A 14,966-nucleotide genomic window follows, 5' to 3' on the forward strand; every position below is an offset into this window, starting at 1 on the left:
TCTTGCGTACCAGAAGACGTCATACACATATGGTTAGACTTACAAGATAAGAAAGGGACACGGGTGGCGCTGTGGTCTAAACCACTGAGCCTCTTGGGCTTGCCGAGTGGAAGGTTGGCAGTTTGAATCCCCACAACGGGGTGAGCTCATGTTGTTCGGTCCCAGCTTCTGCCCACTAAGCAGTTCAAAAGCACGTCAAAGTGCAAGTAGATAAATAGGTAAATGGGTACTGCTCCATTTCCATGTGCTGCTCTGGTTCGCCAGAAGTGGCTTAGTCATGCTGGCCACATGACACAGAAGCTGTCTGCGGACAAACGCCAGCTTCCTCAGCCTATAGAGCGAGATGAGCGTGCAACCCCAGAGTCGTCCGATTGTGATTGTGAAAAGTGCATGTTGTGCATGTAAGTGTCTTCACCATCAAAAAAGCTCAAGGAAAGAAGTCCCTAATTATAGAAACTGATGGGCAATACATTCAATAGTGTACAAGATGTGCAAAAATGAGTCACACAGTATTCTATGGTTCTCACTGCTTTTGAATGAGGAACATGATGTAGTTAAGCCAGCTACTGAGAGTATACCTGCAATGTGCAACAATGACGAGACCTGCACTTCAAGGCACATGGACTCTCACAGCATTTTCTATGAACGCAACTACAAAAAAAAAAAAAAGGTTAAATCAGTTTTTTGCACAGGATACTGACCAAAGAATTTAACCACATAACTCAATTTGACTCTTCATTCTCTTCTCCCCTTGAGATGGTAGTTCAGCAAGAGGCCAGTCAAATAAAGATCTCCTGGTTGAATTCTGCGGTCAGACCTTTCCTGAAATTACAGGGTGGGGTTGACAATGCAAAAAGCTATTATTTCCAGGTTTGATAATCTCAGAACAGATGTGCAGGGCAATAAAACATTCTTAAAGGGGGGGGGGGCGTTGCCCTTGTTTAGATGCACTTTCCAGAAGAGATTTTCTAATCATGACAACATACTTCTGAGTGGTTCAGAACTGAGCCACAAGCTCACCTTCCAGACTCTTTTGGGAATCATAGTTTAAATGCATTAATAAATGGAAAATGTCTGGTTATTGCCAGCACTGCTTTGCAGGATGTATTGTCTTGTATTTTAATGCATTTTGAGCAGTAAATTCAAATGGGATAAAAGGTACTTTTCCACAGACAGGCATTCTAGGTGGAGACAATTTGATGGAAGTGGTTCGCTTTTGCATTTTGGTCTTGATTCATTGAGCTGGATCTGATTACTGGATTTTTATTCTAAGCCATCATGATGGGGGGGGATGATTTGTGTATTCTTTGTTTGTTTTGCTGTTGCCACCCCTTCAAAGGCTATTCTAAATGTTATCTTTTGTTATCAGCTGTTAACACTTCTGTTATCAGTTGCATTGCTCTGCACCCTCCCCCTTTAAAGCAGCATCAAGAGAGTATGTATGTTTTGCTATTACAATGTAAGAACATACCAGTGCCAAGCAGAGAAACAAATAGTCAGTTCCTTAAAAGGTAAAGGTAAAGGTACCCCTGCCCGTACGGGCCAGTCTTGACAGACTCTGGGGTTGTGCGCCCATCTCACTTAAGAGGCCAGGGGCCAGCGCTGTCCGGAGACACTTCCGGGTCACGTGGCCAGCGTGACAAAGCTGCATCTGGCGAGCCAGAGCTGCACACGGAAACGCCGTTTACCTTCCCGCTGGTAAGCGGTCCCTATTTATCTACTTGCACCCGGAGGTGCTTTCGAACTGCTAGGTTGGCAGGCGCTGGGACTGAGCAGCGGGAGCGCACCCCGCCGCAGGGATTCGAACCGCCGACCTTTCAATCGGCAAGTCCTAGGTGCTGAGGCTTTAACCCACAGCGCCACCTGTGTCCCCAGTCAGTTCCTTACTTTTGGCTAATTCTGAGCTCCTTGAAGGAGAGTGTGGACTCCATCCCCTTCCTTTAAACCACTGTAGTTTCTAAAGGCAAGGTTGTAGGATTAGCTTAGGAACACCTGAAGCTGCTTTAGGTCAAATCAGACCATTGGTCCATCTGGCAGTGGCTCTCCAGGATTCCAGACATGGCCTCCTCCCAGCCCTGCTTGGGGACATTCTGCATGTAACTGAGCTACAGTAGTCCTTCTCCCTCTTGTTACATGTGTAGCTATGCGGGAGAAGAGGCGCCACTGCTGTTCCAGTTTCTCAATATCAATCTCTTGGCCACCTTTAGGGCATGGAGAATTGTACCTTCTTGTGCTGAAACAGTGATGCTCTCTCTGCATTGCTGCACAACATACTTTGCTAATGGGTACCATACTTTGACAAAACGTCTATGTCATCTGAGACATTAAAATGTCAACATGTGTCTAGATGCACTGGTGATAGATTAAAATTTAAAATGGTGACATAAAACTTTAACGTTACTTCCGATCCTGAGACATAGTATGTAGGGAAGTGGTTTTAACTGCCTTGCCCATTACTGTTTGGCATTTTCATCCTTTTTGGTTACGTTGATATATGGAAGTGGCCTGTCAAGTAATTTATGTCAAGTTCAAATGTTAAGGGGATCCTGAAATGAGAAGCAAAGAGTGTAGATAAAAGAGTATGAAAACCCTACAATCAACTAGATATCAGTGAGAAAGAGATTCTAAGAGGTATTGTTCCTTTAAGGCAGTTGTTATTGCAGACCTTCCCAGGTTATGAAAGCAACAGTTAGAGGCTCCAACAGGTGAAATGATGACATAAAAATAGATGGTTCTCCTGCTGGTTTTGTCAGGGTTGGTAAGCAGACAGGAAACAGTCAGTCAGTGAAACTATTGGGTTGTCAAGCTTGTCAGTAGGTAAAAAGGCATGGGCAGATCAAGAGCCACACAGTCCTTTTTGTATCTGATCAGTGAGTAACTCAGAATGAGAAGCCAAGCAAGAATCAACCCCCTTCATGCATTACTTGTGTGAAAGCACACAATTAAAGTAGGGGCACAGTGTGGTGTAGCTTCCGTGGTCCACCCTTGAGTGGGTGGGTGTAGAGGGTGCACATGTGCATGTAGATTCTCTGGGAGCTGCAATCCTTTCAAGCAGGATTCCTGGTTCCCTGGAGATCTTTGCAGATAGCTTCTCTGCTGAACACATCCATGCTCAAGGCATGGACATTGAGGACTGGAAAGCCTTGCAAACTCAGGGGTTGTGTCAGTGGCACAGCCCCACATCCTTAGAACGACATTGTTATGGGTTTGTGAGCTCCTTGACTCCTCTAAATTCCTGGATAACAGATCCTCCCCTAAATTCCTCAGTGTCGTGGGTGTTGGAGTTTAATCAATGCACAGAGTATTAAGATGGGCTGCCATATGCTGGATTTAGCAATGTCAAAATAAAGGCCAAGCCAGTTTTTTGTGCTCAGGAAATTACCTGGGAGAAGAGCCATCATGGAAAGCAAAAGGAAGGTGATGGGCAATTAACAAAGCAGATACTCTGTGCTGGATGGCAGATGGGAGTGAGTCTTTCCTTCCACTGAGAGATTGTTAGCAGAGAAAAGGGGTCAGTCTGTAACAGAGCAGAGGGACAGAGAGCCCTGTTTGGTTTCTTTTTGGATCCAAGGCTGCAGCAATGGGAGAAACAGGATAGCCATGTTCAAATATATAAAAGGATGTCACATAGAGGAGGGAGAAAGGTTGTTTTCTGCTGCTCCAGAGAAGCGGACACGGAGCAATGGTTCCAAACTACAAGAAAGAAGATTCCACCTAAACATTAGGAAGAACTTCCTGACAGTAAGAGCTGTTCGACAGTGGAATTTGCTGCCAAGGAGTGTGGTGGAGTCTCCTTCTTTGGAGGTCTTTAAGCAGAGGCTTGACAACCATATGTCAGGAGTGCTCTGATGGTGTTTCCTGCTTGGCAGGGGGTTGGACTCGATGGCCCTTGTGGTCTCTTCCAACTCTATGATTCTATGATTTTAGGATCCTCTGAGATGGAAATGGCAAAATCACAAGGGAGGCATGGAAGTGCAGCAGAGAGCACAGTGGGACTATTATAAAAGCACCTAGGCATCCCATTGCAAAGCCTGTTTGGACGCTCCAGGCAGTGCCTTAACTCCCTGTACAGTTTGATTCAACCCAGGACCAAGCAGATCAGCGGACGCAAGTGACCAGCACCATGACACTTACAGTGCATAGTCCCCATCCAGCAAAGTATCGATACTATTTGAACTGTATTTTGCTCCCCACTGTTTTGTAGTGCATAGAAGCTGAGATTTCTACTGCCACCTTGTGATCTAGTCCTTCCACTCAGAATCTGGAAGAGGCAGAGCCCCTAATTTCTAGTTTCTCATGCTATTTAGGGCCAAAATGAAATGTGATGAAGACTGCCATTAACATGTCTGTAATATTAATGCATATAGTGTGGGGTTGGGGGTCTAATCTTTATGTTGAAATGGGTCCATTGGTGGGTGGAGAGGAATTCTACTTCTCCCACACCTTCAGGAACCAGTCAATGTGGTACTTTCCAGGTGTTTCTGGGTTCCCATCAGCCTCTGCCAGCATGGCCAATGACCTAGGATTAGGGCAGTTGCAGTCCAACAGCAAATTAAGAATCCAAGGTTCCCCATCCCTCATCTAGAACTACAACACACATGATGGACCATCCCCAACTTTCTGCATGGTGACAATGACCAGCATGGCCAGGGATGATGGGAGCCGTGGTCCCAATGTCTGGAGAGCACCAGTTGGATTTGCCCTGATACACCCAAATGGGCAAAGGTGAATAAGCAAATGCAGCCCCCAATTCAGTCTGACGTGGCCCTGAAAGGTATTCTTCTCAGTCGAGTAATATACCTGAGTCCTTCCTTTTGTCCCTACAGACTGCCACTCTCCTCCTGCCCCTATTCCACCTCTTTGCATTCTCTATGCTTTTCAGTATGGATGGTTTGCAAAGGAGGGGTGGGGTGAAAAGGAAATTTCTAAATGTTGCATAGAAATAGCATAGGTGGGGATTGTTGGAACGCAATCTGGGACCTAGAAGAGTACTGTACCCCTCTGACTTAAATATAATACAGACCTATTTATGGCTGAGTTTTCTATCCATAATGCAAAAGAAGATGAAACATTCATGCCCCAACATTACATCAAAGGCAAAACCACTTAAAGCAACCTTCGGGGCATTCCCATCATTAAGGAATTCTTGAGCATTTTTCGGGGCAAACGTCTTTTCTGAATCTGGATTGCATTTTAACTTTCATGCTACATCAGTTGTTGAATGAGGGATCACTTTTTATTGCTCCTTACGATGAGTATTGCCCTTGATTGCCCACAAATGTTGGGAGTTGAGAAGACATGCTGAAGGCAATCTGTCTTAAAACTCTAACAAAGGACATTTGGAATTTATAGATACCTATAGGCCTTTTTTGAGATTTGAAACATGGTGTCAACATGAATTATTTGGGGCAAGGAATGGATGTACACTTACCTTCCCATTTTTTTTAGGTATTGTGTGAACAAGCCATGGACCAAGCTGTAATTAATTACTGGCATATGCTACACTTCTCCTAGGAGGATTCCAGCAGCAACAACTAAACTTCACAGGCAAAATAATTCATCCTCTTGATGGCTCTGTGATTTAATATTCTCCTTTTAATATTATTTTTAAAGGGTGTAATTATTTAACACTGAGGTTGCAGAAACCTATTTAAATAAGCAGACACCACTTTTTAACATTCCAGTCTTCTTAACAAACTCATGATCCATGGGAATCCGAAAGACGTTAAGAATGCTTACTACTAATAAGAATTTCCTATGCCAATAACTAAAGAAGTTCCTGTGCCTTTAATAGCCACGTGGAAACAGGGACAGATCTGGGTGGGAGGTAGTCTTCAGGTAAGATTTTCCCCACAACTGCAACTGTCACAAAGACATAGCCACTAATCGCTTCCTGATTTTCAGAGCAATAGTAACCTGCAGCAGCAGCAGTTGAACCCAGTTGGGCAGACAGATTGGGTCTGACTCTGTGGCAGCTTCAGGCTAGCTCAGCAATCAAGTCCAGTGCAGGCTTAATGGATCAGGTCTAGATCAGGCCCAGAGGTCTGGTTTAGCCTTGCCCTCACCCCAGAATGCCCTGTTTGGGGGACTTTCCCAGGCTCTGCTGGTGGTGGGGAGACCACTGGTGAGCCTTCTGCTGATACATTTGGGTGATCTGTGCCAGCAGAGTGATGCAAACAAGCAGCTATGGGAATCTGGAGACTGGGAAACTGAGAGAGACTAAAATTGGCATATTCATCCATCCCTATGGGCCAGGCAGGAAGGCTTCTCCAGTTGATCACAGTTATCTGGCTGGTATATAGGAAGAAAGCAATGCTCCAGGCAACCTGGTCCAAGGGCAGCTACACATGCAGAAGCTGTCAGTATTAGGGCAACAGAAAAGTTCACCCATTCTATGTTTTGAAAACAATATTAACATTGTTCAATATATCAGAGGATGGGAAAACCATTTTCTTCTTTCTTACAAATGTTAATGAACCAATAAGTAATTTTAAATTATCCTAAATAATGCTGTCTAACTGTGAAAACCACTTGTTTCTAAAGAGGCCAGCTTGTTAATTAAAGCAAAGCATATTTTATGCATTTCTGTTTAATGACTGGATCAGTAGTAAAAAATGCAAATGTACCACTAAAAAAATATTGCCATAAACTAAACTTAATCTCTTTTAATTGTGTTGTTCATAAGTGAAAATTGTTTGTATTTTAGTGAAAAATGTGGAAAAGACATTGCTTCTCATCAATATAAAGGAGATGGGAGTGTGTGACATCTATATTTTCAGAAAATTTCATCCATTTATAGTTTTTGGTGCAATATGCAAAAATACAGCAAGATGGCCATGTTTGCGGATAACACCAATTTTTTCAGAGTGGTGAAACAAACAGGGACTACATTAGTCAATCTCAGAGTAGACCCATTGAAATAAATTGAGCTACTCTCAAGTATCACTAATGTTGGCCATCACCCTATATACGTAATCCTAGCCTAACACAGCACTTTGCTATTCCCAGAGCCATAAAAATAGGGCAATAAAATATTTAAAGGAAACTAAAGTGAAAGTTGGGAAATGAATCAACTTTTGCCCAAGAACACGAGGGCAATAGTTAAGATGAATTGACGTGAGGCAACATTTTCCCAGCAACACATTTTTAGAGCTTTGGTATACTGGAGAATGAGACATTAGATGAAATGATTAAACAGAGCAAACAAAATAGGTGTGTAAATGTAAAAAAACCAGTGGTATGGGGTGAGAGCTAAAAGAGATCTGTTAAATCAGAGATCACACCTACTTTTTAATTTCCTGTTCTAGCTAGCTGTGATCTGTTCCCCATTTTGTCTACAAACAGGAATAATAGAATCCCCCCCCCACATGCACACTTAAAGCAGAGGTTAGCAGGGACTACACATTAATAGGTATCTATGTATATTTTATGGGGGAAATATGCTGTGCAATTGTGGGGAATAAAATTGTATTGTGGAAGTTTAAAGTTTCAGATATGGCTGCAGTGCATAACCAGCCCTTTGCTTTTAAGCATACACACAACTCCAGACGGAATGGGTATCACTGTCTGATCTGAATTATTAGATCTGCATGCCTTGGTTAGAGGAGTATTGCCTGTGAAGACAGGAAGTAGAGAATTCATAGCAGAATTGCCACTAACATTTTTGCCTAAAGCAGAGTTTGGTTATAGGATTGTTGACCCCTGACACTGAACACAGGTACAAGCTGTCTCTCATACAAAAACATCTGTATGTGACTTGTTCATTTGTTCATTGCTTTTATATCTTGCTCTTCTTCCCAAAAGGAGTCCATGGTGTCAAATAGCGTGTCTATATAATATATATAAATAAATATACAATAATAAGTTGTGATTGTATATTTTTAATAGATTTGAGAGATTTAATTCTATTTATGCTTAGTTATTCTTTTTCTATCTTTTTAGCTGTTCTTATTTCATCTGTAAGGGCAAAAGGTGCGGTATAAATAGTAATGCTAATTGTAATAATAATAGTATATGTGAAAAGAGTATACACTTGTTGATTTGTACAGTTCAACTACTGTACACACAGGTACACAGATTGTACGCTCAATGAATGCAGTCTGCAAACACCTCTTATATGTGGCCACGTCCAAGGAGACTGAGGACCACAAGAAAGAAAATCCCCATAGTTCTCGGTACCCTTCTTATAGGGGCTGCTTATGTAACACAGAGGGACGCAGGTGGCTCTGTGGTCTAAACCACAGAGCCTAGGGCTTGACGATCAGAAGGTCGGTGGTTCGAATCCCCACGACGGGGTGAACTCCCTGCTCCTGCCCACCTAGCAGTTCGAAAGCATGTCAAGTGCAAGTAGATAAATAGGTACCGCTCCGGCGGGAAGGTAAACAGCATTTCCGTGCACTGCTCTGGTTCACCAGAAGCAGCTTCATCATGCTGGCCGCATGACCCAGAAAGCTGTCTGCAGACAAATGCCGGCTGCCTCAGCCTATAAAGCGAGATGAGAGTGCAAACCCAGAGTTGTCCACGACTGGACCTAATGGTCAGGGGTCCCTTTACCTTTACCTTATGTAACACAGAAGTGGAAGTGCATCAACAGAAAGGGGGTGCTGGTTTGCATAAAATTAGCATGTGTTAAGTTATATGTAGAGATGAAAATAAATAAATAATGACTATCATTTTAATGATAATGATAATAATTTTATTATTTAACCCCGCCCATCAGGCAGGGTTGCCCCAGCCACTCTGAGTGAATTCCAGCACATACAAAAACATTAAAAAGCAAACATTAAAAACCTCCCAATACAGGCTGCCTTCAGATGTCTTCTAAAAGTTGTAAAGTTTTTTTATCTCCTTGACATTTGATGGGAGGACGTTCCACAGGGAGTGCACCACTGCCAAGAAGAGTAACTTCACTTTTCACAGTGAGGGAACCGCCAGAAGGCCCTCAGAGCTGGATCTCAGTATCTGGCCTGAACAATGGGGGTGGAGACACTTCAGGGAGAAGACTCTGTCTTTCAGCTATAGAAATAGAAATAGAATACACATTTAAACAGTGCAGGAGATTGGGCACAATCAGCCCACTCACAGCTGAAGAGCAACTTCATTGTCCCTGTTCTTTCTTCTTATCTTTGTTTATCTTAAACCAGACTTTGACTGGGCAGCCCTTCAAAAAGGAGAATATTTTCTAGCAGCCTACGTCAAGTAGGGCATACGGCGATCCTAGACTCTGTGTATGTTCATAGCAGTATATACGGTCCGAAGCCTAATACCCCAGCTCAGAGGCTCCTGGGAACCCTCCACCCCTCACCTTGGTGAGCTAGGAAAAGGAGGAAAAGGAGAATGCCAAAGAGGGCATTCAGAGAGTGCATGCTTCTAGGCCTCTGCTGTGACAGGACCAAGAATCCTGGCCAATAATTTACAGTCATCTTAGTCTTGGATTTCCCTCCAAATTAATAATGATTTAAGGAGATTTATTTCCTGTTGGACTTGGGGGGACACACCCATCTCTTTGAACCTTGCGAAAAGATAAACTTGTATTAATAGATGTTCTGTCACTACATATTGACTGCATCCAGCTGTTATTCTGCATAGATTAATAACAATGGCTGAAATCTTATTCCCAGGCTGCCTGATGCCCATCGACTTTGAACAGATTTAAGCCAAATTACAACTGAGGGCTTGCATCTTGTGAAGAATTTGCACCCCAAACAGATGAACATGCATAGGATCAGTCTGCCCATCTGCCTGGTATGAGGAACACAGGCATCCAAATATGAAACGGCATCCTTACAAGTAGTTGTGCTGACTCCAGTGTCATTTCCTGTAAATGGCTTCAGGAAGTACCTCTGCTTTGAACATTGGGCTGGCCATAAACATTCATTAGGAACAAAACCTGAAAAACAAAACAGTTTATCTTATAATCAACTGGATATGGTAAGCAGATACTCTGAAATTTGCTTTCAAAGGTGATTAACGGGAGGGTAGAACGATCATTTTCATGCAATCTACAAAGATGTAAATATTTGAGAAAGGAGGAGCAAGCCAATAGGTAGCTCATAGGCTATCCTGTGTTATTTGAACTTTCATCTTGAGCATGGTCCTCATCACAGGCTTTGCATGCCAGTCTTTCTCCATATACAGGACTAGGACTGGTTACAGCCCTGGCTTATGCACCAGTTATCCCAACAATTACATAGGGGGGATTACCAGGAAATGAAGAAACCTAGCTATATTTTTTTAGGACGCAGGTGGTGCTGTGGGTTAAAGCCTCAGCGCCTAGGACTTGCCGATCGAAAGGTTGGCGGTTCGAATCCCTGCGGCGGGGTGCGCTCCCGCTGCTCGGTCCCAGCGCCTGCCAACCTAGCAGTTCGAAAGCACCTCCGGGTGCAAGTAGATAAATAGGGACCGCTTACCAGCGGGAAGGTAAACGGCGTTTCCGTGTGCGGCTCTGGCTCGCCAGAGCAGCGATGTCACGCTGGCCACGTGACCCGGAAGTGTCTCCGGACAGCGCTGGCCCCTGGCCTCTTAAGTGAGATGGGCGCACAACCCCAGAGTCTGTCAAGACTGGCCCGTACGGGCAGGGGTACCTTTACCTTTTACCTAGCTATATTTTTGCTCACTTCATCTGAGAAGCTTCCTGCTCAGGGAGTGTACAACCCATGTGTGTTCTCTGGGGGTTTTGTGGCCCTGTGGGACTGCAAACCCTCCTGGTACCTTTTCAAATGCTCCCTTGGAACTACCTGCACAGCTCTCTCTAAGCAACATGTTGTGTGCAGGGCTTGTATGAAAACCAGCAACTAAAACTTTAGATGACAAATGGGTAATCATTGTTTTCCAATGAGAAGGAAACTGAAATTACATAAATAATTTCAGCTCTTTCCACCCCCAAATGCTGTTGGGCACCCATCAGCCCCAGCCAGCAGGACTCATGGACAGCCATGAAGGAAGCTTCAGTCCAGCATCATCTGCAGAGAACCACAGCTTCCCTATCCCTGTTCTAAGGGAATGTGCACAGCTGAATGGGTCTGGAGGGCTCTTTCCAATTTAATGAATTTATCTTGGCCAGCTGCCATGGTCTCCTCCTCCTCCTCCTCCCCTCCCCATGCCTTCCCTGTAATCATTCAGAATGTCTATAAAGGCTTCTCATACTTCGTCAACAAAACAAAACGGTGAGTGACTTGGGAAAGGCTAATTGTCTCCTTGGAAGGAAATCTGAGGGAGCCTCTCTCCTCCTGCCTTCCTATCTGACTTCTCCAGAGTATTTGATTTCCATGGTATTGAAGCAAACGACCCTACAGACATTTGGAGACAATAGTTGCACAGTGGCACTGGCATTGAGTTTCGCATCCGTCAAGCATGCAAACATACCCTTGAGTTGATGCAACTCATATAACTTGAATGGGGTGAATTGGTTCTCTTTCATTCAGGTTTGATTTCCCCCCTCCACCCATTCTCTGCATTCTGTTGCCTTATTCAGGACTTCCTTTGATGTCCATATCTCATGATTCCAATCAAGTTTAAATACTCTTTAACAATTTACATGCGATCAAAAACCTGAGGAACCAAGGGAGTGGCAATCCTACCACCAGCACTTGGCATGACAATACAGTTCAGTCAGCTTAGTAAGTGGTAAGTTACCACTTCAAAAACAATTGCCTATGTTCACCCCCAGCATGGCCTGAAGATGTAGTTTCAAATCAACCAACTATACTTTTCTTAAGTATTTGTCATTCAGCTGTTGGATCCAATCATTCTATCAATGTTAATTGACTTTTTATGACCTGGAGGGATTTCCATGAAACTCAGACTCCTTTTGTAGGATGGAGGAGAAATTCCACTTAAAGGCAAACCCGCCTAATTCACATTTCAGTACATGAACAAAAACACAGCTAGCCATTGAAATTCACACTTTGCTGAACTTTGCAATGGAAAGGATGCCTAAGAATGTATGAAGGTAAAGGACCCCTGACAGTTAAGTCCAGTCGCGAACGACTCTGGGGTCACGGTGCTCATCTTGCTTTACTGGCCGAGGGAGCCGACGTTTGTCCACAGACAGTTTTTCCAGGTCATGTGACCAGCATGACAAAGCTGCTTCTGGTGAAACCAGAGCAGTGCACAGAAACGCTGTTTACCTTCCCACTGGAGTGGTACCTATTTATCTACTTGCACTTTGAGACGTGCTTTCGAACAGCTAGGTTGGCAGGAGCTGGGACAGAACAACAGGAGCTCACCCCATCGCGGGGATTCAAACCACTGACCTTCTGATCGGCAAGCCCTAGGCTCAGTGGTTTAGATCACAGCGCCACCCGCTGTATACACTATACACTAGTGTATAGTGAAAGTAACATGTAAAAGGACTATTTATTATGGGAAATTGCTTTGCAAAAATGTGTTGTGAGCAGATGTGAAAAACCAAAGCTGACATATTTACCCATCTGTAGTAGAAATCACATTGGCATAAATTTTCCATTTAGCAACAGTGATGACAGGATAGTTTCTGTCTCCTACAATAGATTATGTTTCTTTGGGTTTGGATTTTAGCAAAGGCACGGAGGAATTTCGAAGCCACTCTTTGGTAAGTAGACATCCAAAATAGCAGCATTCATAGTTTAAGATTTGGAATTGGGCCTGGTAAATTAGATTTGCCTTTGCTGCAACCTCAACAAAACCCTAGTTCTTCCATCAAGATCAGAATTTCCCATGGGTCCCCTAAATTTAGTAAAATATAATCACAAGGCTTTTTACAGCTCTCTTTGCTCACTGGGCTCGCTGTACTGATTGCTTCCTCAAGTAAAGCAGAAAACTCCCTGGGGAATGGCTTTTGAAAAAAGGAAGAAAGCCCAATATGGTTGCAAGCTTGCTCCCCTAATTCAAGCTGCGGAGCCAGCCAACTTGGAGGGTTCCATCCAAACTCAGAGAATAAAGAGGCAATTGTAATCAAGGTAGCCAAGGCAAAACATGTCACAGAGCTGCATACATTTAGCAAGATGCTAAACCTGAGGTAGAAACTTCTAACTTTAATTGTTTTCATTATTTTTGCACAAAAAGTTTTTTTAAAGAATAGAAACTCTATATAGCTTAAATATAAGAAGTTGGGAAAAAAATAAAATAATTATGAAGTTGTGTGTGAAATAAACAGGGCCAAGATCAGAAATGTAAATAGATGTGGATCTGTTAATATGGCGGACATAAGTGAGCACATTTAATGGTGAAAGGAAACCATGGAATCAAACTATAAGGTAAATATTGCAAAGTTTAACAAATGTATAGAGTTTTGTATTGCCTTCAGTCTGTGCTGCTGATCTCTGGCACACAGGTAATGGTAAGGAGAAATCCATAGTAACCTGTTTCACTCTGATCATACCTATCCTATCATTATAGACTAATAGTGGACCCAATTCTCCATATGCTGGTCCTTATGTAGGCAAAATGACTCCACCCATGCACAAGAGCAGGGCTTTTTTTCAGCCAGAACTCACCAGAACTCAGTTCCGGCCCCTTTCAGGTAGGCACCATTGCCATTACAAGAGAACAAGTGGGGTGTTCACTGTGAGTTCCGGCACCTCTTTTTCTAGAAAGAGGTCAGGCTTGGGTGGTAGGGAAACCCTGATTTATGGAATTACAATAAATAAAAACTTAGAGAGAAGACAAACACAGCCCAAAGTGGAACGAGCATGCTCAGGGAGCATGGAATGCAAGGGAGCGGGCAACAGAAAACCCGAGGAAAGTAGGAAAGGAATGGAGTGGCCAGAATCCTGAACTGTAGCACTTCACACTTCAACCTTTTGTTCCCGGTCCTGTTTGTCCTAACTTATTCTTCTTTTAAAGACACTTATAATACCAATGTTTTCCAAAGTCTTGCAGATGAGCCTCCATCCAGAGAAAGACTAAGGAGGCAACTCCCTTCAAGATGGAGATTTGCGATTGAATACCTTAATCACATGGTCAAAGGTTAAACACTCATGTGTAAAGAGCAGAGAACATTAATCATTAACTCAGTGAGAGAGCTGCTTCTAGCTTACTATACTCCACTGGACTATTCCAGTGTTCAACCCATAGAGGCATTTTTCATTTCAGTGTGAATTAAAAAATTATACTTAACAGGGAAAGCCTGCTCCATTTTGCAGTCCTTTCTTTTTCTTCTGCTTTAGTTGTGACCCCCGTGGCAGACATTTTGTGACTGGCCCCCAGAGCACTTTCTGAAAATTCCAAACATGCCCACAGGCCCCAAAAGCTTGTCAATATAGAAGTCTAGGGCACAGTAGATAATTCAGTTTGTACTAAAATAAATAAATAAATGGTACTTTAAAAGCTTGGTATAAATAAAGGCAAGGAAAGTTTTTGATGGGGAAAGTAAAGGGGACGAGAAATATAACACCATGGTACTCCCAGAAAATATAATTACGTCAGGGGAACCTTTCCTTGAAGTGCAGGGGCCAGAAATGTACTCTTTTAATCCCCTCTGCTTCAATGAATTAGGATAACCTGTTTTATTGCCAATACATTTTAAATCATATTATCAAGGAACTGTGAATGGAATCTTTATATGGCTTCAAAAGATCAGTAAAATCTGCCAGACTTTTGGTAGGCTCTCATTTCCCCTACCTGTGGGGTCTTTCGGGGAATATGTGTGCAAATTAGCAATTAAAGCAGCTGACAAGAGCTATACATGGTATATACAATAGGGACAGGTATTAATGTGCCGAGATTGGTTGCAATTAGCGTGGTTAGAAAACCCAGCTGAAACATAGCAGCACATCCATAAAAGAAGACAGCTAAACTAAAAATGAAACCTTTCACTGAGAGAGCACGTCAGTATTGCCCAGAATGTGGTAAGTAGCTCTGGCATGTAACAAAAGAGCCAAAAATATCAGCATTAATAGTTTAACAATAAAACCTGAAATGCTATAATTAACACAGTAAGATAAGAAACAGGCCATCGTGGATTTGCTAATGGGTTCTCACTTTAT

The 14,966-nt window shown here is 43.1% G+C and overlaps 1 long non-coding RNA gene across 2 annotated transcripts in view; it reads right to left on the bottom strand.

The window, feature by feature from the left end:
* Window positions 1-8,672: 8,672 nt before the first annotated feature.
* LOC307225694 overlaps window positions 8,673-14,966 on the bottom strand; it is a 34,074-nt gene continuing 27,780 nt past the window's right edge. The window contains exons 2-3 of one of the 2 annotated variants that reach the window (XR_013843135.1): window positions 9,788-9,889; window positions 8,673-9,015 (exon numbers count right to left, since the gene is read on the bottom strand). This is a non-coding gene — a long non-coding RNA (uncharacterized lncRNA). Of the gene's footprint in view, window positions 9,016-9,776; window positions 9,890-14,966 lie in introns of both variants that reach the window. The other variant, XR_013843136.1, reaches the window with a different exon arrangement.

This window comes from Podarcis cretensis, assembly GCF_951804945.1.
Source record: "Podarcis cretensis genome assembly, chromosome: 10".
Lineage (NCBI taxonomy): Eukaryota > Metazoa > Chordata > Lepidosauria > Squamata > Lacertidae > Podarcis > Podarcis cretensis.